Source organism: Callospermophilus lateralis, chromosome 12 (assembly GCF_048772815.1).
Source record: "Callospermophilus lateralis isolate mCalLat2 chromosome 12, mCalLat2.hap1, whole genome shotgun sequence".
In the NCBI taxonomy this organism is placed as follows: domain Eukaryota; kingdom Metazoa; phylum Chordata; class Mammalia; order Rodentia; family Sciuridae; genus Callospermophilus; species Callospermophilus lateralis.
This window is the reverse complement of record NC_135316.1, coordinates 65,105,578-65,130,992: the sequence shown is the minus strand read 5'-3', so window position 1 is coordinate 65,130,992 and position 25,415 is coordinate 65,105,578. Positions and strand designations below refer to the sequence as shown.

Genomic DNA, 25,415 nt, shown 5'->3' with positions numbered 1-25,415 from the left:
CAATCATTATTACTGATGCTCACATTTTGTTTTTGGTGATTGCTTCTTTTAGCCCTGCTTTATTCCCTGGTCATCCATCACTTTCGATGCTCCTCAACTTATTATGATAGTGCTATATCTGGATGAGCCTATTGTTATGTTTAAAATCTCAAGTGGTAAATGCATTGAATACATCTAACCTACCAAACATCACAGCTTAGCAGCACAGTACACTGTAGAGGATCAGTTGTTTCCTCCTGTGATCACATGGCTGGTTGGGAGCTGCAGCATGCTGCCATCGCCCAGCATCTTGAGAGAGTATTGTACTGAATATCGCTAGCCTGGGAAAAGATCCAAATTCAAAATTTGAAGTATGATTTCTACTGAATTTGAATTGCTTTTGTGCCATCATAAAGTTGAAAAATTGAACATCAAACTCTCTTAACTTGGGGCCATCTGTGCATGTGTTTATATATACATATATATGTGTGTGTAAGTGTGTGTCTGTTATGTGTGTATACACATATGCACAGATTTAATGTTCACACCTCAGTAGAATCTTTGCCTGCTGCCAACACCGTGGGAGAGAGTTTCCCCTCCAACAGCAATGACTCTGAATGAGCTTTCGATGGGGAGCTGACTTTTGCAACTTTAAAGACCCTCTGTCAGACTCCATCAGAGACAAATATTGCCATGTAGTGAGTCACTCTCAGGTGACCCACCAGTGTCCCAGGAGATGTTCAGGCATCTCAATTCTATTTTTTTGTTTGTTTGTTTGTTTCTTGCTTGTGGATAAGAATCTCTTCTACTTGTAGAACCACCCAGAAACTTTCAGCATTTCCATATCCCTTATGTTTCCTCTTTTAATCTTTTCTGAGCCTGGCTAACCTATGGGGTCATTTGGCCGACAAGCTGCTGCTCTCAGGAGATTTTGCCCAGAATTCCAAGGTGACATTGCAGTTGGGGACCATCCAAGGCCTTCGACAGTCTTTATCTCTACCTGGAGAGAATCCAGGTAAGTCATGGAAGCATCGTGTGTTTTCAGATGACCCCGCATTGGCTTTCTCAGACCCACCCCAGGCAGGGCTGTAGCACAAGGAGCCCTGAAGCCCCACTGAGACCATCAGCTGTATTCTGTGCCTGGGTGGCAGATTTCCTAGCAGGATCTGAGAAGTCAATGAGTGAAGGCAAAACTGCCGTGGAGAGGAGGAATTCTGGCAGCATAAGCTCAGGGAATTAGTTTGGGAAAGAAAGTTTGTAATAACAGTGTTCTAGTTCCTGCTGAATAAAACATTCAGAGAGCTCTTCTTCTCCCAGCAGAAAAATAAAGTACAGTGCTCTGGTGGTAACAGGATGTTTGTTCTTTTTAAATGTTGTTTTTAATAAAAATCAGACGGTTGCAGTCATCTGACCTTGGCAGTGCTCTCCTTCCTGGTCCTGCACTGGGCATTCTGTGTGTGTGCCTGTGAGAGAATATGTCCCCAGGCTGTGTCACACTTCTCTCATTTAAGCAGATGGGAAAACAGCCATTTGAATGAATGGGGCATGAGCCCAGAGAAGGTACAACCAGCTGCAAACAGACCAGTAAATATGGTTGTTACACATCTGGTAGGTAGTTCTACAGCGAAGCAGCTAATGGGGCTGGTATTTAAATGGCCATTAGACTCTGGATTCCGTGCACCCAATTAAGAAATACCCTGGAAGCTCTCTCTTGGTGTTACTCTGTTGTCATTCGGCTGCAGACTGGGCCAGCAGTAGACCTCTGGTCTGCATGTCTGTCATTCCCTGGAGGGAGAGAAACTTCATTTTTGTCAACAGGAGATAGGAGATTCTAGAGCAGGCTTCTGCATCCACAGGGCAATGCAGAGGCAAGGCGTGCATCCCCAGCGTCTGTCTCTCATTAACCTTGTATCGACAAAGCCTAGGATCAGTTAATCCTAGGGATTCAATATGCATGAGGGCCAGGTTATTCCCTTTAAACCCCTCCAGCAAACTTAAGAAGGTAGAGGGGCTTTTTCATTATGAAGGGTCCTCACAAGAGAATGGAGTAGCTTCTGATTACCTGGTCTAGATCCCAGTGCTGCTGAGAGCCACTCTTGCCTTAGGAATTTGTTCATAGTTAAAATGCAAATATCTTTGGCGGAGAATTTATTCACAGTGGTTTGGATTTTTAAACCTTGCTTGGAAACTTTGAATGGTGGGGAGCCTAAGGATTTTGAGGATGGTGGGCTGTGTGGATGAGCCACATCTGGACAGTTTAAGGGATAAGAAAGGATACAGACAGCAATGACACACGTTTCCTACCTTTGCTGGTCCCTGTCTCCACTGCCTCCCTAGTGGGAGGGGCTCTTGGATTTTTTTCTTGTTCTTCATAGGTATTATTATTAAAAACATGGACCCTGCTGTCTGAAGCTTACTTTCTGGCTAGAGAAGCGATGTATTGGCTTGGGTGGGACAGTTTGGTTTATGTTCATTGTCCTGATGTATATATTGAATAATAAATCATATAGTCACCCTAGCCATGGACCCTTCATAGGAGAAGGTCATTTGTTTTGTCTCTTTGTTTATCTTTTCACTTTTTTTGGTCTTGTTTCAGGGAAGCTGCCAGGAAACCCATGGCTTCTAGTGACATGCAAACACATGAGTCAATTGAAAAAAAAAAAAAAAACAAAAACCACCAAGTCAGATTGAAGAGACATCAGGCTATGCAAAAAAATGTGATTGAAATGGAACACCTGGTTCCTGGGTCCCGATTCCTTCATGGGCCCCTGATGCTGGCTGAGACTTCTGCTCAACATTGAAGCTCCTGCACTGTGGCAACAGGAAGAGTTTTGGGAAAATGGCTTAGTGAGTTTGGTTATTTATGGCCCAGTGGCCTGAATGGAAAATTTTGGGGACAATATGCTGTAGACTCAGCGATGTGGTCAGGGAATCATGTGAAAGAGGTCAAAGTGGGGGAGGAGGATGCAGTAACATCTGCTCCTAGCTCCAGCTGTCAAACGAAGGCTGATTAAACACATATTGGGTCCTTCTCTAGGAAAGGGTCTCTTGGAGGTAGGAAAATGTGGACAGACCATGGGCCTGGGCAGTTTGCACTGCTATACTGACCTGTTCTTAAACCCCAAGGCATTTGGAGATATGGGGACACACAGAGACAATCACAATGCGACAGGCACTTGGCATATGGATGTGAGATGACAGTGAGGTTTAATGCAAACAGACCAGGTTTGGGGGACAATTCGAAGCTGAATTCAAACACTGGAAGCTCCACAATTTATTACCTGTGCTTACTCATTCCGGCTTCTTAAACTCTGAGTGTCAGTTTTCTCAATATGAAATATAGTAGTTGTGAGGATTCACAGGTAAAATATATTCCCAATTTTGGCATCTTGTCTAACCCATAAGATTAGTCACCAGTTTGTTCTCAACCTGTCTTCCAATTGTAGTGTTAAGAACCTGGTACTGGAGCTGGGGGAGACTGAGGAAAGTAAAACCTACTCTCTTGTGGCTAAGGGAGCATGTTCACAGTCAATGTTTTATTTAGTTTCAATTTTCGTGTTCCTTATGGGCAGCATCTAATCCTGACCCAACTTATCCAATCTCATATACCAACAAGTGCTGGTTCCTGGCTCACTAAATGTGTTATTTGCTTTTACTGCTATTGAATGGAGGAATAAGGGTGTGTGGTTTCCCAGAGGTTGTACCACTCAGTGATGCTTTGGTTCTCTGAAGTTCTGACAGGCATGGGTGTTTGTTCTTCAAACAACACTGTTGAGGATCTGCTCCTCTGTCTATTTTTTTGCTATCCCAAAGCAGTAGGAGAGTAAGTGACAGGACCCATCCCCTGGAAGAAAGGCCTGCTCTTGGCCTGTTTCTAGTGCGTCATCTCTGTTTGGCCTCGACTCCTGTGTGCTGCGCTGTGAGCAGAATATCAATTGGTGTTCAGGAGGAGCAAGCCAGGCGCCGCCAGCCCTGTGCGTGCACTGTCAAGGGGGAAATTGTGCTACACACACAGAAAATAGCTTCCTTTTCTCATTGGATAAATTAGCTTAGTGGTCCTTGGGATTATAAACCCTTAGTCCCATAGAAGGTGCTTAAAAAGAGTCGGGAGTGGGGTTCAGAATACAGTGCTTATAGCAGCTCTGAAAGGGAAACATGGGTAGATGGGCAACCCCAATTTTTCTCCTTATCATCAGCCCCCATTTTGGATGCTTTGTTGTGATCTCATCATTGGCCTGTGATCTCATTTGGGGCTTCTAGTCTGGTGTCCTGATTTCTAGAGGACAAAGGCCCTGCAATGTGTTGCATTTCTATTCCTGGGAGTCTCTTAACCTTTTCAGATATAGGTTTATCATCCACGCTGATTTTATCATTCAAACAGAAGTCACCAGAGCTAGAAACATCATCTAGACCCCTTTATTCTATAGATAAGGAAATTGAAACCAGGGAGGGGTAAGTGACTCCCCAGGGTCCTCACACAGCTGACCAGTGACTGGGCTGGACCCAGAGTCAGGAGCCCAGGTATGCGTCCCCTTTGATTCCGCCTATCAAAGAAACAGACTTGAGGTCTCCAAGGGGAAAAAATGGAAAGATCTTTCTCATTGTATTTTATTTTGAAATGAAAAACACATTCTTACTTGTTCTTAACCTATTTGTAAATCCTAACGACAGGTTCTGTGTTAATTACTTAACATAACTTTGTTTACTTAATGAGCTAAATTGTTAACTATGGAAAGCAGTTTTTCTTGACCTTTTATAATCTATATTCCTCCCACTGCAAAGAAGTTCCTATCATTGGTGTTGTGGCACTGCCTTTGAAGGTGAATTTCTTGGCAGAAAACCAGAGTGTAGCTCCTGAAGGTTGTACTTTCCTCTTCTGAACATCCCATACTTCCTTAAAAATATAATGTAGAGAAAATAAGAGCACTTTTGAATTAAAAGCACTACACACACATATACTTATCATCCGGGAGAATTAATGTAATAAGCATAGAAAGACTGGAGTCATTGGATTTGACTTCAAGTTTGACTTCTAGTCTTTCTTACCTAAAGGTGGCTTTGAGCAAATAACCTTTCTAAGTCTTTGTTTCTTTATCTGTAAAATGGGTGTGATCATTGTTTCTATTTTTTTGAGTGGGGTGATAGACCTGTTAAGTTTGTGGTTTCTTACCCAAAATACAAGTAAGTCTTTAAGAAAAGTTTATTATGATGATTATTGTTAATACATTCTTACCAGAGAAAAACTTTGAAAGTTTATAGAAGCATGAAGAAGGAAACAAAATCTGTCTCAGTTCCATCTCTCCGACATCACTACTCTTCCTATGGTGGACAGACTGATGGAAGATAAAACCATATATGCATATTCTATCATGGTATCCTAATGTTTTAGTCGGATTTTTTTTTTTTTTTTTACTGCTGTGACTGAAAGATCCAACCAACACAACTGTAGAGGAAGAAAAGTTTATTTGAAGGCTCATGGTTTCAGAGGTCTTAGTCCTTAGAAGGTCATTTCCATTTCTTTGGGCTCAGGCTGAACACCAGGGAGGGAGAGTGTGGCTGAGGGAAGCAGCTCATAGGGTTTCCAGGAAGCAGGGAGACTGCACTCACCACATACAAACATATACACCAACTTGCCATGCCCTAATTCCCACCTCCTCCAGCCACACACTATCACTTCGGTTGCCACTCAATTAATCCCTCTCAGGGGATTAAATCACCGATTGGGTTAAGACTCTTACAACCCCATCATTTCTCCTCTGAACCTTCTTGCATTGTTTCACACCTGAGCTTTTGGGGGACACCACATCTAAATCATAACACCTGATGTAGGTTTAATTTAGTAGATGGCTAAATTAAATTGATCAGGATCTTAAGCCACTTTTGCCAAGTTGCTTTGCAAAAAAAAAAAAAAAAAACCCAGCAGCTCTTTTATTTTGGAAAGCTCATTCTCTGAAGCTGCATGCAACAAGGTTTCCCACTGGGATGTTTTTGTGAAAGGAGTAGTCAAATTCCTAATTAACCTCCTTGGTCAATTTCCTCCTCCTTCTGCTCTAGGGCTGCATATGACACAGCTGGGAATGTCCCTGATTTAGGGATGCTTTGGAATCTCCTAAGGAGACCCTGAGTGTGCTGGTAAGAGTTACTGGAGCCCCAGCTTGATCTCAGATAATCGAATCTGCAGTCTTCAGGCTAGTGCAATGGCCTCCTCCATCCTGCCCATCTTTAAGATCTTTCAAAGTAGTCCAGCCCAGGAATTCTTTGCTTAGTTTGTATGGAAAAATCCATCCTTTTCTGGAAAGTGACTGCTTAAGTCATTCTCAAATCTTTGACCAATTTGGCTCTGGTGAGCAAAGGTCTCAGGTATGTCCCCTCTCCATAGTGAGTGGGTTATGACTCAGTCCCAGGGGTGCTTGGCTGATGTCCTCTCTGGGTCTGGTACAGAGAATGCTTGCTACACAGCTTGGGTACTATTGAGTTTCTCAAGTTTCTCCTCCTTGGATTCAGAATCTTTATCTTTTGGGAATCAACCTTTCTATTCCAATGCTTCTACCCTGAATTCAGGGCTTCTATGTATTCTTCATGTCTGGAATGCTGGATGCTTACTTACTTGATCTCCCTGCTGCCAACTTCTTACTGGGACCTGTTCTACACACAGTTGCCACATTAATCTTCCTTCAGTATAGTCTGGAGCCTCTTTTCATTGACAACCACATTAAACCCTTGTTCAAGACCACCCATTGTGTGGATTGCTTCCTGGCTACTTCATCAGTTTCCAGCTGAACTGCATTACTTGCTTCCCCCAAACCTTGTCAGACTGACTACCTTCCTTTTGTCTTAACTGCCCTCCTCTCCCCCATGCCTCTCTATGCATATTTCCTCTGTCAGTGCCTACCCCAAATATCCACCTTACTTCCTTCACCAAAACGAAAGCTCACCCTCCAGGAACACCTATTGCCTATTCTTCTCTTTTCTCAGCTTGCCTCATATCACAGTGATTTATGTGGTTGCCTAATCCTCTCTTTGTCTCATTCTCTACAGATAATAAACACCTAGAAGACAGAGCTGAGCCTGCCCCACCTCTGTATCCACCATTGCCACACACTGAGTGCTTTGTGCATGGTGGACATTTGTATGTTCTGAGAGAGAAATCTTTGGACACAGCCCTCCTCTGGCTGCCAAAGTGTGGGAGCAGCACAGCTGCCTACATTTATTACTTTTCCCAGGAGAGGCAATTATAAAACTTTATCTTCCCCCTTTGGCTTTTAGCCAGTGACTCTGCCCCTAATCTCTAATTTTCTTTTTGTTTAAAGGGTTGTTCACTCTATCCAGCCAAAGCCAAAGGATGATGATAATAATGTGGATTGCTGTGATTTATTAAAAGCCTACTATGTGCTAGATACTGTTTTATGTATTAATCTTCATGGGGATTTTATAAATTAGATATTACTATGCTACTTTATTGGAAGAGAAAATGAAAGCTCAGAGCAGTTAAAGAAAAGTGCACAAAAATGACTAAAGAAGTGAGTGAGAATTGGAGTCAAGAGTTGACCCCAGCTCTCTCAGCCCGTCTTTCTAGCATGCCTCACTAGAAAGGGGGACTTAGGTGGGGAATGGATATGAGGCTCTGGGCTTAGTTCCTGGAATCTAACACCCTGAGGTTTTGCAGTGTGTGGGAAGTGCGCATCTTTATTGCAGCTTAGTGATGCTAAGCCTCTGGCTCCTCTTCATCTATGCTGTGTCCTGGAGAAGCAGGGAAATAGAGTTAAGCCCATGCCCGAGTCTGAGTGCTGTCAGTGAGCAGCAAGTACAGGACTGCAAACATCTCTGACTATACACATATTCTGTTTCCTCCAGAGATGGCCAAAGTTCTTAGACTACCTGTACCAAAAGGAAAATATACTGGATATTAAGTTGTGAAAAGTCTGACTCATTGCTACACTATCCAGATCATCTGCTTGCTGGGTGAAGGCAAATGAAAATGGGTATAGTATGTGCAAGTTTAAAATAATCTTATATGCCTTACTTTAAACATTAAAGCTGGTTGTTAAGAGAACTCAATGCTGATTTTTAAAGAATACTAGAAAATAGCACCCTTCCATAGTGCTTGAAGTAGTTGCTTGGTAGACATTAACTGAATAAATGAGTGCTTGAGTTCAGGAATGTATAAACAAATAAGTGATACTTGAAGAATTTTTTTTTCCCTTGGCAAGCAATGGAAAATAGTGGAAAAATGAGATCTGCCAACTATTAATGGGGTCACCTTGGGTAATATTCTCTTTGAGGCTCAGTTTTATCAAGTGTAAAATGGCAATGCTCACACCCACTGTGAAGAACAGTGAAAGTCTGAGATTTTACCCACCGCCCAGCTAACATATTAGTGCATCATGATTTCAAAGGTGCTGGCAGAAGACATGAAACCTTTGGATCAGAAACACGGACTCTATTACCATGGTACAGCAGAACATGAACATCACTGTATTTGTGTAAGTTCCTCTTTGCAGTTGGCTCAGATGGATGCCTATATACACAGTGAGCAGGGTTCAAAGAAAGGAATACTTTAGGTATCCTGAGTTTAGAATGTCCAGTGAGAATCTTTGTCTTTTTCTGTGGAAGGAGATATTTCTTCTATTTTTCCATGAATTCAGCTCTACAAACATCCTTGGGACAATATTCTGAAACAAAGGCAATTAGTGCCTTGCTTGAAAAATATAGGATGCTTGAGACCCATCAATAATTATCTCCCCACTTTTATACCATTGGACCATTGGTGGGATTGTAAATTAGTACAACCACTCTGGAGATCAGGGCAGAGGTTCCTCAAAAGGCTAGGCATGGAACCACCATATGACTCAGCTATACCACTCCTTAGTATTTATATTGAAGAATTAAAATTATCATACTGTAGTGATACAGGCATAGTTATGTTTATAGCAGCACAATTCACAATAGCCAAACTGGGGAACCTGTCCAGGTATCCATCAATGAATGAATGGATAAAGAAAAGGTGGTATATATACACAAGGACATTTTCCTTGGCCATCAAGAAGAATGAAATTATTTCATTTACAGGGAAATGTATGGAATTTTAGACCTTATGTTAAGCAAAATAAGCCAAACTCAGAAGGTCAAGAGTCATACATTTTTTATCTCATATTGGAAGCTAGAGAAGAAAAAAAGGAAAAGAAAGGGGTATATTGTGGGAGGAGAATGGGAAATCTCATGAAAATAAAAGGGTGATCAGTAGAGGAAGGGGACCAAGAGGTAAGAGGTGGGGAGGTAGCAGGGAAGTGATATTCGCTGGGGAGTGATATTCACCAAATTATATTGGTATATTGTGTACAGGTACAAATATGTAACAACAAATCCCATCATTATGTACAACTACAATGCATCAATAAAAATGTGGAAAAAAAGAGAATTGTCTTTCAATACCCATTGCATATATATTTTTTTTAAATGAGAATTCAATGAAGTAACATATTTTATCAATTAGGATAGAATATGCTATGCTGCAGCAACAAATCACCTGCTCAAATCTCAGAGCCTTAGACCATCAAATATTTAATTACTGATGATAGTACGTATTCATGGGGAGTCATCTGGGGGCTCTGTTTCACATCATTCTCACTCTAAGACCCAGGCTACAGGAAGCTCCAACATGTGGCACATTGCCATGGTAGAGGAAAAGTTAGCATGCAAAATAGCAGCTGGTTATTTAAACTTTAACTCAGAAGTGACACACATCACTTATGCTCACATTTCATTGTCCAAAGCAAGTCATGTGACTACACTTAACTTCAAAGGGGAAGGGAAATTTCAAGAACTTGAAACTTTCACTTGATGGGCAGCACAACTTACTGCTACACAAATACGAAGTCCCTGCATGGGGCAGAGCATTAAAAATAGTCACTTCCCTCTTCCTTTTTATTTCTAGAGCCCTGAGTTTAGGCAGTGTCTGAAATGTGGGTCTTTGGTTTAGACGAAACTCAGCATGATCATGGATTCAGATGGTTGTCTGTCTATTTTTGCCTGTGGTCAAGAAAACCCACAAAATTCCCAGCACAGAGCTATGTGCCCAAGTTTGTAAATCAAGTTAATCGATACTAATTATTACTATGCATTCAAGATCATGAGTTTGTTGGTCAACATGAAAAAAGAAGGAACACAGAAGTTCTCCCAATCCCCAATTATGGCACAGAGATAATAACTAGGCTGAGGAAAAAAAAGAAAAATGTTGATTTATTTTTATTCATAATACAATGCAATCACAGATTCAATAGCTGAAATATGTCCTGCCTTAAACTGGTCACCACATCTGACTAGAAATCATTGAATGCCAATAGAATGGAATAAACATTACTGATCATCATAGCTTCTATGCACATGAGTTTACAAAACGCTGAACAGGTCATTAATTCCATTCTTCATTCAATGGGACTCCTCTCTCTGTCAGGCACTGTATTGAAGCGTGAATAAAGAGTTAGAGGCAAAACTCACACATTTCCTGACCCTAAGGTGCTAGAGTCTAGAGAGGAAAAAAGATAATTGTAAAAATAAAAGCTAACCTTTATTCATGTCTTGCTTACTAGGGGCTGAGTGCAGGGTTGTGCAATATGTTCACATTTCATTGAGTCACGGTTTTGTGTAGTTTATTATTCAAAATAATCCTGTGGAGAGGGTGGGAGCCATGGCTTTGACCCTGTGTAGTTGAAGCTCTGAGAAGTTATTTAGCATATTCTTGGGTGCCAGAGAAGGTAGGTCAGAACTGAGGTCTCTGTATCCCAGATTATAGATGCATCAGCACCTAAGCAGTTTCACTAATATGCATCACAAAAGAACCAGGCTTCTAATAGGCTGTGCATTCCTCCTATCCAGGCTGTGCCTTTTCTTAGTTAATATTCTTCATCAACACATGAATAATTCAATGAATTGATTGCACACATCTTTGGTACCAGACACTGTGCAAAGTGCCCACTTGTATCACGGATTTCACACATATTACATACTATTTGTACAATTATGTGCAAGGATAGAAATGATTATCATCAGAATCATCACTTTAGATGAAGAAAATAGGGCCTGAGACTTGTCTGTTATATCAAACCTCAAAAGCTAGCACTGTGCCAAGCCGTGTCTGAGCCAGAACTTTCTTGAAGCATGAAGCTGCCAATCTGGCCAGTGGATACTCTCAGACCTATAACCACGGCTCTTACCAGACATCCCTAAGTCCCCCTGCAATAACAATGGGTTATGAAAGCCAGGAAGCTAGGAGAAACAGACTCATTTCTAGAGCACCTGCCTCTTCTCACTGCGGCAGAGCAACATGCTGTTTTTTCTCACCTATTCTGATGAATTCAATAAAATGACCAAACAACCTCAATATGGCAGGCCCTGGAGGCTAGCAGAGTGAGTCCAACATATCTCTGCTCTCTGAGGGCTGAAAATCAAGAGTGGGACAGGAACTCAAAGCCACAACAACTTTAATACAAACAGACTTAACTCGGGGTTATAGCCAATAAAATGCAGTGGGAGAACAAGGAGAAGGAGAGAGAGAATCCTGCTGTGGGAAGACATTTGGGGGGAATGTAATGTGTCAGGGCCTTGAAGAATTGCTAAGAGCACTCAAATGCTAGAGATGGTGCAGGAAGGGAATGGAGGGAGAGAGTGAGTGTGGAGGAGCCATGTCACACAGGCAGAAGAAGCTGCCATCTTCCAGAGACTGTAACTTGGAGAAGTTCTTCTTCCAGAACTTATAAAGTCTGACTTATTTTTACAGAGCCCCTTGGGGAGGAGCAGCTGGTAGGAGCCAGGTGCAGTTGGAGAAGGAGCTGTCTCAAAGGTTAGCTGAGAAGAAAGGATGCTGTGGACACTTAAGGTCTTGTCTGAAAGGGAGCCATCTGGTGCTTAGGACCAAGCAAACTTCTATTTTTTTCCAGGCTTCTGGGTTTGGATGTCTGATGTACATTCCCCCTGGGCTTTGGGAGGGCGGGGGATGGGTGATAACTCCCTGGGCTGGTGAAGGGCTTCGTCTCATTCCTGAAGCTGCCTGGTCTCAGCCTCTGCACCTCTGCAGAGTGAGGTCCCCACGGTGAGCTGATGAGCTGACAGCTGTGTCTTTAGGGGCCCCTGGTGTCTCCTCTGCCTCCCCTGTGAGTGTCCCTTTGCAGGAGAAATATGGTGGGTTTTTAATCCTGGCAAGTCACATCTGGGAGAAACAATCCAAATGTTAATCCATCTGGAGAGAGAACTAATCCATATCTTCTGTTGTCTGTATCTTTTGTTTTTCATCTCTGAATCTTTAAATCTAATTATGAAGGCAGAATGAACCCCCTGCAAGCCTGTCTCCTACCCTTCAGGCAGCCATTTAAACATTTCTTTGTGCTTGGTCTCCTTATGCTCTCAACCAACAGAGCTCCTTTCATCTGAATGTGGCACAGATCTTTAAATAGCTAAACAAAGCCTCACTACACCCCCATGAGGAAAGAAGTGATCATAACTTGCTTTCCCCATGCCTGAGAGGAGATGAAGCAATGGATGGTGACTTGGGTAAGGAGTCCTAGCTACGGCAGCCACTCCAAACAAGAACACCAGCCACAACATCTGCTCTTATCTATTTTCACAGGAGTAGCTTGTTGGGTTCAAAAGGAACTCCGTGCATCGCTTCCTAAACTGGTTCCTCCTCTTGTATGCTGGGTTTGGAAAATTTGTATCAACCAATAACTCAAGCCTGGAGCACCCAACTGTCCCAGAAGGTAGAGACTTAACCTATCTCTCAGTTGTCATGCCTGTTCTCTCTCTTTCCGATCTCTGACACTTCAGGGAATCCTACTTGCCTGGATAACTCCCACAGCTTCCCCTCCTTGATTCTACTATATTTTCCTCCTAATCTACCCTCCAGGCTGCTGTCAGAATAATTTTTCTAAAGGACAAACTTAGTTAGGTTTTTCTGTGCTTAAAACCCATCTCTTATAGGATAAGACAATCTCTTAAGCCTGGTATAAAAGCTCCGTGTTCCATGCCGGAGTCTACCTGTCCAACCTCATTTTCCACTGGTACCCCATCATGCTGTGTAACCAGCCCTCACGAGCCCCTTTCTGTTTCCCAGATGTGATGTGTTACACCTCTGCCTGAAACCCTACAAGTCACCATAAACCAGCTTCAGTCATCTCCACTCCAAACATTAGATTGAACTGATTTCTTGCTCCTTTGTGTCATGTTGTATCTTCGTTGTCATGTTGTTTTCTTTTGGATCACATAGTAAGACAGTCATATTTACTACTAATCTCCAAAGGAAGGCTTCAGTAATATTGTATATAGTCTATTTGTGTCTCCTATACAAGTGCCATGTCTTATTCATCTTGGCCAGTACCGAGGATAGCACCTTGCAGATAGTAGTCATTTAATATGGTTTCCTGAGTGAGCAGGATCATGGGAAGTGGGAAAGGCAACATTAACATACAGGGAAACTGAGGCTGTGAATTTTCCTAGACTCATGCTGTTAAAGTACCAGTGCAAGTACCAAAACCCAAGTCTTTAGTTTATAGTCCATTCCATTCCCTTTAGCACCTCCAACCAAAAAAAAAAAAAAAAAAAAAAAAAAAAAAAAAAAAAAAATCTAGGAAGCTGTTTTAGAAGAGAGTTTATATTCATCTACATGTCACAGAAAACATTCATTTATGCAGTTAACTAATATTTTTGGATGTTTAGTATAAGCCAGGCAGTGTGCTAGATGTTGGAGTAATAGAAATAAACAAGACAGGAAATATCCTTTCCCCGAACAAATATTCTACTTGGGAAAACAGACATACAACAGGTAAAGAAGTACATAAATAACATATTAGGGAGCAAGTAGGGGCCAGATCAAGCGGAAACTTGGTAAGTCATCATGAGGAGTCAGATTCTAAAGAGTAAAGAGAAGCCATTGGTGGCTTTCAAGAGTGAGTTTGATGGTTGCATGGATGAGGTTTGGAATAGAGTGAATGAGGGGACTTAAGTTTAGAGTTACTGCAGTGCTTCCAGGGAGATATGAGAGCAGTGTGGACCAGTGGAAGTGGAAGAAATTGGACTGACTTGTTTTAGAGATGACCTGTTAGTACTTGCTGATGGTTTAGTGGTGGTTAGAATCCTTGGGCTGGAGGTATGGGCTTTATTTCCCCTCATCTTGCAGTCAAACTGAAGACTGAGAGGCATTGGGTGAGCATTCTGAAGTCAACAACAGATTCCAGCATTTGGTCTTCACCAGGTATATTGGTGAACCTCCCTACAACACTTTAATGTCATTCACATATGTGAACAACATTATGGAGCCCTCCTTTGGAGATCTAACTTTTTCTTGTACCCTTCTATGGCCAAGTTCAATAGCAACAGGGCCCTGATCCTGGGCTAATCTGGGTTTGAATAAGGCCTTGAAGGGTTTGTCATGGGGCCAGAAAGGTATAAGAAGAGCTTGGGATTACAAGTTAAGTAGTCGTGGTTTCAAGTCCTCATTCAACTATTCAGCTACTTATTAACCTTGTGTCTTTGGGAAAAAAATTTTTTTGGGGGGATACCTAGAATTGAACTCAGGGGCACTCACCACTGAGCCATAACCCAGCCCTATTTTGTATTTTATTTAGAGACAGGGTCTCACTGAATTGTTTAGTGCCTTGCTGTTGCTGAGACTGGCTTTGAATTTGTGATCCTCCTGCCTCAGCCTCCTGAGCCTCTAGGATTACAGGAGTGCACCACTGCACTTGGCTTGAGAAAAGATTTTTAACTTCTCTGAACATCAATTGTCATTTCTGTACAAGGGGCATCAAGAATACATACCTTAGAGTTGATGTAAAAAGTAATGTCATAAATAAAGCACTTACAGGTACTCTCCTTCCCAGAAGAAGTAAGGGGGCAAACAGAAAGTTCCAGAAAAAGAGAGGGCAGTCTTTACATTTCTGATTTCTAAGAATCACATTCTTCATATTTCTAGGTGAGTGCCGACCTAATTTTAGGGATGAAAACTTTCCCTCTTTGCTTGTGGAACTCTGTAGAAGTGTAGTATGGAGCACAAAGTAAGTCTTTTAATCTGCTAGTGGCTTGCACTTTCCTTATTCTCAGTGAGGATCACCATAGAGTAGAATTATGGCAGTGTTATGATGCAGATGTCCATCTTTAGCCAATACTGTGGTATCCCTTAGTGTAGATTCTGGGTTGAATCATGAGTGGACACACCCATAATGACTCTTCTTTTATTGACTTTCACATGAATCCATGTGAAAACAGGGACTCCTCTGTAGGTAGGTGTTGGCTCCCATGACATAAGTCTTTCCAGGGAGATAGAGCAATTGAAGACTAGTTAATCTTCAGAAAGGACAATAAAACCCAGAGGATGGGCCTTAGGCAGGCATGCAGCAAAGGAATTCCCTAGCCTTCTCTGAGCTTTTTTTTTTTTTTTTTTTTTTTTAATAATGACTGATGAATCTGAAGCAAGAATCACAGTTTGGTTTAACTTTGTGGATTTGTAGTTGATACCTGAATATCAACAAAGTCCTCATTCAATGAGGAAGAGTGGTGTGGTTGATTAGTGATGTCTGCCATAAGCAAGGTAGAGAAGGCTGGCAACATATAAGCTATGGCTTGGCCAGCCCTAGTGTGAAGATTCAGGGCAGCCCCTTAGGATGGCTGGGGCTAAACATGACCACACCACCTGGAGGCAGGCAGAAGGGCATCCAGAGAGGGAGGCCTCCTCATAGGGGGTCACTTACTGAAGATGGAAAAAAACTGCTTTGTATAAACCAGATGATCTGGTTGCTTGCTGTTTTCTGTTTATTTTTTTGAACGCTTAGATATTAGCGTAATCTTCTAAAATGTTGGGCTAGGTCTCTGTTTTGTACTCCAGGACTGGTGAAGGGTAATTATCTGGGCTGGAGTACAAAGGAGTATGGTACATGGAACAGTGATGCTGGCAGTGGGTATCACCCAAAGGACCCAAGAAGAAGGCAAGCAAGCCCATCTACCCACTTCTCACATGTGGATTTTCCCTCTCTTTCTAGCTGTGGGTGAGCTGGCATCTAATTCTCTGTAGGTAATATTTCGCTCTTCTTTTAACTACATGTTTTCTTTTTTCAGAAGTTTGCTTAAACTGTTGTTAATCAACCATTTCAATTTTTAATTCTATTAGGAAAACAAGAGAAAATACATAGAAGGAAACCCAACCCCAAAGTCCTAATTGAATTTCAAAATTTTGGGGTGTGTTTTATCTCACAATAGTCCTATGAAGTAAGTTCTATTGTCACCATCTAATAGATGACAACACTGAGGTTCAGAGAGGCCCAGGAACAGGCTCCAAGTCGCCAGCCCAGCAAAGGGCAGAACCATACGAGTCCTTCCCACATGTGTGTGCATGCTCTTTTTTTCTGCCATGGGACCTTGGCAGAGAATACAGGTTGGTGGTCCTGAAGGAGACTCCGAGAGTGGCGGGCTCCCAGAGGACAGAACTTGAGCAGATTTTTCTGTGCAGGCCAGGAATGGAGAGCTTCCCTGTGGTATAGAAGGGCCACTAGGGAGACTAGATAGGGATAAGATGCTCTTGTGCTCTCTGGGCAACCTAAGGGAGCAGTTTCCCTGCTGAGTGGGGTTGCTGTAAACCATGGTGCTCACAGCACTAGCAGAACTGCTGAGCCTGCAGGAGACTAGGGTCTGAATGACAATGGGTTCAGCAGACCCCTCCGGCCTCCAGTCTGAGCTGTGTGCTCAAAAATGCTTTTAACCACAAGATTTGCTCTATGGATGTTTTTGTTAATAAAAATTTCAAAGCATTGCATTGAAGGTTAGCTATGACTTTCACTAAGTTTGAATGGGAATTGTGTAGCTTAATCTCTGAACAAGGATTCCTTATGTTGTGTGTGTGTGTGTGTGTGTGTGTGTGTGTGTGTGTGTGGTGGGGGAGGATGCTGAGGGACATGCAGATTTAACTTGATGTCACTGAATATTTTGAGAGACCTATTGAATACTCTGTAATTAACTATCTGTATTTTTGGGCTTAGTGTTATTGTTTGGTTTATAAAATAGTCACTCCTAATTATAACAAACAAAAGGTTTCATTTTTCTTAAAGGAACAAAAAAGGCTCTGCTTAAAGCAGCCTAGAATATTACCAGATTTTTTTTTTTTTAAATGTCTAAGACAGGCACACCCAAGATAATTTTTTATCACAATTACATCTGTATAGCTTGAAAACAAGGGGCCTCTCTTTACTCCTTCTGTCTGAATGTGGTGGCAGAGAGATTAGAAGGGTTTTGTGTCAAAGTTTAAACTGAAGCTTGGATTTTGTGCAGCTAAATAGCAATGCCTACTCCAGCATTGTTCCCTCAGGTTTCAGTGTGTAGACGGAAGCCTGGGGATTTTTGCATGAGTCAGTGAGAAAGGAGGTAAGATTTGCAGTCTCCCTCTTCATGGATCAGCAGGAAGGGGGTTAGGGGAAGAGTAGCAGGAAACCACCAGGTGCCTGCCAACCCTGTGGGGTTGGGGGCTAAATTCTTTGGCACTGGGAAATGATAGAGTAGTTAAAAGCAGAGCTATGGTACTGGAGGAGATTTAGCTCTGCCATACATTGTGCCACCAGAGGCATGTTGCCTTACCTTCTCTGAGCCTCATGTGCACAATGTAAAGTATAACATTATCTCTCTTAGTGTTGTTGTGAATGAAGGGGAAGCACTTAGCTCAGCATTTACACAGAATTTATGCAGCTTTGGCTATTATTTTTAAAATGTGCTCAATAAATACGTGATGAATGAATGAAGAATATTTGTTCTGATCACAAGATGCTTGGGGCAGCCTTTTCAATTTTAAGTTATGCCAGTAAGAAAGCCTAATGAAGTGCTAGGCTCCCCCGGGAACCCTGTAACTTCTGATTGTCTCCAAAAAGAATGCCTGCTAATCTTCCAGTTTAACTGTAGGCATCTGCACACTGCGGAGACAGCAGCCAGGAGCTCTTACTGGAGCGGAAGTGGAATTAGGATGGGGCTGAGATAGCAGGACCTGAGAGGCCTGGTAGGCCCTTCTATTGCTATATATAGCTGGTGCTCAGGGAACTGTTGCCATGCATCAGCACTTCATGATTAGAACACCCACCCCACCAACAGGCACCTTTACTATTCCCATTTTACAGATGATAAGCCCTGGACAAAGAGGTTTGCCTAGTACCACCGCTTGTAGGTTGCAGGACTGGGAAAGAAGCCCAACCCCATTCCAGTCTGACTCCAACATTCTCCCTTAACCATGGGGCTCTTTTGCCTTCCCTAAGCCTACACATCTGAGGGTTGCCCTGCATATGACTTAGGTTAGGAGTCAGGACTTTGGTTCTCTGCTCCACAGGGACATGGAGACATCCCAGAGCGGGCAATCCAACTGACCTGGTTAAATGACACACTCAGGAGTGTGCTCTTCTCATTGTGTGTGCACACACACACACACCACATGCACTCACCTGTTTGTGGATCTTCTGAAATATTTCACAGGGCTTGGACAGGCAGGCAAGAAACAGCACTAAGACCACAGGGAAACACTGTGAAACTAAAATATGGAATTTTGAAGAAAAGGAAAGAAAGGTATATCCAAATATTTGTGCTTGTTAGAAGGGCTCTCTCACAGAGTCATCTTATTTTCATTTACCCTTAAGCATTTTTTTTTAAAGAGAGAGTGAGAGAGGGAGAGAGAGAGAGAATTTTTCTATATTTATTTTTTAGTTATCAGCGGACACAACATCTTTGTTTGTATGCGGTGCTGAGGATCGAACCCGGGCCACACGCATGCCAGGCGAGCGCGCTACCGCTTGAGCCACATCCCCAGCCCCCCTTACACATTTTTTTAGGCTTGCCTCTCTGGGCTGAAGATAAAGTCACAGTCTTTCCTAATGGGTCTGGTTCCCTTAGGAACTCTTTCTCTACTTTGGTGAAGACAGCTGACAGTCACAGACATGGTAATGGGCAGTCAGATGCCGGAATGCACCCTGGGTCTACACCTGCCTGCATTTCTCTCCAGTGAATCCAGGACTGTGTAAATCAGCTGTGAGAACGGCTTGGCAATTAAGGAACCTGACACCTGGGGGATTGCTTCATCCTCCATGGTTGCCAAACTGTTTGGAGCCACGAATCTCTTTGTTCAATCAAAATCCCACCCAGACAACCCGTGTGTGAAGCAGCTAAAAGCAGAGACGCTCTGGTGGATATCAGGGGGTCCCTGGCACTGCCCCCTCTCCCACAAGGAAATACAGGGGATAGAGAAACGGGTTTTAAAGCCCCAGGGAGAAGCTCTCGCAGTTTCCCTTTATCACTCAGAAGACCAGCTTGCCCCTGCTCGGTCTCTTTCATCTCTTCTGGGTACCTGGGACTCACTGGGTACACACAGACACAGCTCAAGTGCAGACAGACTCCAGAGGCACTTGAAGGGGGCAGCTTTAACGTTTCATTCTGCTCCAGTCTTCTCTAAAGGAGGCCTGGTAATGGTAAATTAGGTTTTGAAAGGTAGAATAGTTTAGAGGCTGGGAACATGAATTTTGGAGTCAGGTTGTCCAAAGCCCAGACACTTATTACCTAAACCATGTGACCTTGAATGCTTTTCCTATCCTTTCTGCATCTCAATTTTTCATCTGTAAAATGAAAATTAAATAATAGCAAAGTATCTCACTGGACCTTTGTGAGACCTAAATAAATTAATATATATGGTGTACCTAGCACAGTCCCTGGCACAGGATAAATATTCAGTTGGTGTTATTAGTATTTAAATAGTCTTGTTGTCTCTTCCCATAAGTGAATTCCAAGGCACCCTAATCTCCTAAGTGGCCTTTGCTTTGAGGGGAAAAAGGACAGAGTAGCATAGAAGGAGAGCCAAAGGGGTTTCTGGAGGGCAGAAAAACCACACAAAGAGGAGCCCACAGCCTGCGGAAGACATGACCCCCTATTATTCCAGACCACTTGCTACTGGGGTTTGAACAGTGGAAGAAACAGGGCTGTGTCTTACACGAACCCAAGGGAACAAAAAGACTGGCTGGAATTTTATACAATAGTTTTGCTTTATGAGCCAACACTACCTCGTCCAGTCATTTTATGGTAAGTCGTTTTCTTTCTTTTCCTTTTGGACTCTGACTCCCTTTCATTATGCGAGATGCTGAGATATTTTGGGCCCATAGCTGTGCTCCAGGTGCTGGGCTGGCAGAGCATCACATGTCCTGGCCAGGAGACTTCCTGAGGTGTTGAGGAAGGCTGCAGGGCAGAAATGCCAGGTTACTCTGGAAATCTAGCCTGCTAAATATAGCAGGTGATTATGCAGTTATTCCGTTGATTTTTTTTCTAGTCACAGTTTACTGGAGGCCTTAACCTTTAGAATTCTTAACAGCAGGAGGCTTGGAAAAGCTATTTTGGTGTCCTTTCATTATAAACACCTTCAAAGAGTAATTAAGGCAACTTATTGTTGCCTTGGTTACACAGAACCATCCCAGAGTGTGACCCCATGGTGTCCAGAGCCAGTGGGTCAGGAAACAAGTGGTCATAGGTGGAGCTGAAGCAGAACACAGGTTGGGCCCCAGAACCTGGAGTGTAAGACTGGGAGCTAGGTTAGAGGAAAATATTCCTTAATCCTTCAATTTTTTAAAATGCTCAAAGTGACAAGGGTTAATAAATGTAACAGGATCTAGTGTTGGAGTCAAAGAAAATATCAGGCTTATATATAGGACATATCCAAAGAAAAACCAATACAGGCATCTTAGGAAAACTTGTAGTTGAGGGAATGATGATACTATAAAAATATATATATGCTGGCTTGGAGCCTCTAATTCCTCACAATTTTGATTTTTTGAAAGCATTTTGATTCCAGAGTCTGGAGCCAAATTATTTAGTTTTTTGAAGACATTGGCCCCCCGGGTGTGGTGGGCTGTAGCTACACATATGGTTTTGTAGATACTGCCTCTATTTATTATCTCATTCCTGGGCCTGCAGCAGGAGGGGTCTAATGTCAAGTTCACCCTGAGTCGGTAGTGGATCCCAGAGGTACCAAATAGTAGGACAGATGTTGGATCTCTGAAGAAGCCTGAGAGGAGTCCAAAAGGATACTCTTCCCCTTTCAGACCCAAAATTTCTGGGTCAATTGAAGGAGAGTAAAATTTGGAAGGGGCTTAAGGCTGATCTGAGGCCCCTCTGAAAATTTCTGAGTTTGTAGATTTTTAAAGTTTAACAATTATTTATTGCGGTTCTAAGACATTGTTTTGTGGCTGAAGAATAGGGAGTAGGAAAACAAATATAAATTCATTCTCTGGCCTTACTTGAATCCTAAGGAGCAATGTAGTAGCTGTATGCACCGATGATATAAGGCAGCCATGGGGAAGTGGGCATAATTTAAAATTATCCAGCTTTACAATTTTAAATTGGAGCACTGGGGAGGGGTCCCTTTTCTAAATTCCACTGTGGTCCCATGACCCATGTTGGTATGTTTACCCTTTTCTCAGGGTAGGGAACAAGTTGATAGAGGGATCACCATTAAACCTTATCTATCTATCTATCTATCTATCTATCTATCTACTATCTATCTATCTATCTATCTATCTATCTATCTATCTATCTATCTATTTCTTATTGCAGGAAATTCTACCTGGGTCTGGGGGACTTCAATTTTTGTAATCATTTGCTATATTTTTTTGCTCTAGTGCCCTAGAATGGACTTGTCAGCATTTTTATTCTTGTCCCTTTGGGGGAAGAGAGCTAGAGAGAGCAGAAGGGCATTCAGAAGCCCAACTGCCCATTTAGCCCCTCTCAGCATTTGTTCTTGGGAAAAGGCAGCCGGCCCAGATAATTAGAGTCAGAATCCTGACGGAGGTACTTTGTTCAAAGTTCAGTCACAGTCTGGGATGGAGAACTCTGCATGCCCACTTCCCTTGTTAATAGCTTTGCTGACCTTCTCCAAAGAAAAAGTCATTAGAATGTTGAGTTATGATCTGTTTCTTGTAAAATCACGCCAGTCCCCCATTTATAGCCCTGTATTTCAACCAATTCTAATTACCTTTTAGAATATACTTCTAGCTCATGGAGAATATTTTAAACCCTGATCCAGGCAATCAAGCATATTTCTTGGCTAGAAAGCTGATTGTGACCTGACTCACACAAGTCTCAATGTATGCCCCCCTCCCCATTCCCAGTGGCCGCATAATCCTTACCTATAGGACTCTCCAGGGCTGTACGGAGCAGATGCCGCTTGGTTACTTAACCTTGGAAGATGACCTTTCATGGAGGTTGTTCAGTATTGGGAAGCTAACAAGGGAGAGCAAAAACCTCTTATGTCTCTTATAAGCATTTTCTGCATCTCTCCCTCCTTCCCACTAACAGACCTCCTTTGAATTGTGTGGCCATCTTATTCCTCCAGCTCTGGAGAGTCTGGTTAGTTCACAATCCACTGGGGGTCCTGGGTAATGGAGTTCTTGCATGGCTTCTTCTTTATCCCCATATAATACAGTTTTTAACAACAACAACAACAACAACAAACTGTCCCTGCTGACTTATGAAGTCAAGAGCCCCGAGGAGTATCTTGAACTTGGCTGTGTCCCATGGATTTCCCCACCCCACTCACTTTCATGTACATATTAGCCTCTACCGTTTCAGACAATTCAAGGGACTAAAAGATATTTGGAGGTCTCTGTTCCTTTTATGCTTTGAATGGGACTAAAATCACCAGCACTACTGAGAGGAAACATTTTATAGACTTTCTAAATCTCTCCACTGCTGAGAAGAATTAAAAAAAAAAAGAAGAAGAAGAAGCTGCAGCATTTCTCTTGTCTCTTTATTTCTAATCACTTTTTCCTTCTAACGGGACTGAAGCACCATGAGAAATGGCACTCTTTTATGGCAAGGACTCATTTGCCCATAACGAACACTGAGTACAAAAGCAAATTAAAAAAAAAAAAACCCAACCCTATGCTTAGAGAGACCATTAGGAACGATTTGACATTTATTGAACAACAGATGGCGATTAAAAGCATAAAAGCTAGATTGCCTTGCTAGAAACAAAGGGTAGTTCTACTGAGGAAGTCTAACGTTTCAATTAAAATACCTCTCAATGTCAATTAAATCATATGAAGATAAGACTGAAAATGGTTTCTAGATGCACTATAATCAATAGTGCAGTTAAAATCCTCATCAAGAAGCACCCAAGTTTTTAGTTTGACAGTTTGCTGAAAGATTAGCCAAAGCTTCAGGAAACCATTTCCTTCAGTATAGGGTTCAAAAGGTAAACATTTAACCAGGAGTGCTTCATATGTATTAAACAGATTTATTTCAACGATGTGAAGGAAGCCTCATTGCCTTTGCTTTGTTTCAAATCTCATCCACTTTTCAGTATGGATTAGGCATTAGTGAGGGGTGGAAAAATAACCCCATTATTTCCACAGCAAAGATTTCATTTTAATGAGGTTCATATTCTTTTGGGAAGCAGCAAGTTGGAGTAGAGAGAGAGAGAGAGAGAGAGACAGACCTTGGTTTGAATCACAGCATGGTCACTTTGAGCAAGTGTCTTTCATGACCACAATCTGTTTTCTCACCTGTAAAAGTGATACCACCAGCGTATCACCTGTCTTACATTATTGGTGCATCCTTGACATTCAATAATGCAGGGTCCTACCTTAGCCCTCTGTTGACTGAACCTCATGCTATATGATCTATTGGTAAGATGGGCAGATCTGACCAAAACTGGGTTCAGTGGCACAACGGTTCTACACACTCCACACCAAATGGTTATTGTGTGTTACGGGTAGAATTCTTCACCTCCCAAATTCATATGTTGAAGTCCTAACCCCCAGTATCTCAGGATGAGATTTCATCTGAAAGTAGATTTTTTGGAGAGGTAATTAGTCAATTACTAGAGTAGGGTGGGCCTAGGCAAATTAGTGAGATCTCATTTCAAAATAAAAAGGGCTGGAGACATAGCTCTCTGGTAGAATGCTTGACTAATATATGTGAGGCCCAGCACTACAAGAAACACACACACACACACACACACACACATACACAAACACCCAAATGGAACCCAAACTGATGACACCTTGATGTTAGACTTCTAGCTTCCAGAACTATAGGACAGTAATATTCTATTGTTTAAGCCCTTGTGTTTGTGATACTTTGTTACAGCAGCCCTAGCTAACTAACATATCATGTCAAATACATTTGGTAAAAATTGGTCCTGCTTTATGCTTTTGAAGATTCATACATCACTTCACCAAATTCAAGTCTCTGAGAAACCTTGCTATTTACAATGATCTCTACCTTTATTTAATTTAGTGTTTCCAAAACATTTTTTTTTGCCATGAAAAGCTTTTCTTTCCTATATTAATATCTACCTTTTTATTGGGAAAGAATGATCCAGAAATTTTGCCTTTGAATGCACCTCTTTACTTACATCATCTCCATCCTGGGACCCCAACCCCAGGACTTCTGCTCCAGCTCTGGCTCCCTCATCTGCAATCAGTCACTAACCCTGTGCTCAGCACCACTCCCGAGTGACGCCAGTTCCTTATTCACTCCATCCTTAGGTAACTGCCCTGGGGGCTCTTAACTCTTTTTTCCATTTTTGCTTTCCTGAAGCAGAAAGTAAAGGAACCAAGTTAAACCCCATGGCAGTAGAATGAAGTACTTTTTAAGCTAACTCTGTGCCATGACTGCTGCTCAGCCATCTCTGTGCTCAGGCGGTGCTTCTTCACTGTTGCAAGTTCTCTGTGCATCCATCCCTCACCTGGTGCCTGGTCCACGGTGAGCAAGCACTGAGCTAGTCCCTGGGCAGGTAGGTCAGTAGGGGAAGGCACTTATGAGAGAAAAGCACCAATACAAGTACTGTCATGTTGGATCAGAAAGGGTGAAGGTAGGTTAGTAGCTGGGAGAACAGGATGTCAAGCTAGGGAGGAGATGATGTAAATACTGTGTGCTAAGGCATTAGCAAGGCTGCTTTCCTGTTGAAATACATTACGGAGCCTCCAAGGTTTATTACTAGAAGAAGAGGTTTCTGGTAAAGAAGTCCCTAGCCTAAACTAAGGTTTTGACTTTGACAGTAGCAAAGGTGACTAAGGGAAGAGAGTGTCAAATTGAGGGATCTATAGGAACAGAATAAGTAGGAATTTGTAACTTATTCCCTGGAGGTCAGGGTAAGAGTGAGTGTGATTCCCATGCTTCCAACCTTGGTGACATTAAACAGGAATTTCCTGGGTAAGAGGGTGGATTGAACAACATACTAAAATATGCTCTTCAAATTAAATTCATAGGAATGATTGCTAAAACATTTTAAAACTATAAATAAATAAATAAAAGTAAAAAACCAAAACCAAAAAACAAACAAACAAAAAAAAAACTCAAGCTGGTGAGTAGGAGGCAAAAGTTACCCTTCTCAGGGTGGGTGGAGCCAACAGGGGCATTAGCATCTATGTTTTCACATCACC

General features: G+C 42.3%; 1 pseudogene; it reads left to right on the top strand.

Annotated features, from left to right (window-relative positions):
• The first annotated feature begins 246 nt into the window (after positions 1-246).
• The window catches only part of LOC143411409 (protocadherin-8-like), a 134,238-nt pseudogene continuing 109,069 nt past the window's right edge, over positions 247-25,415 (top strand).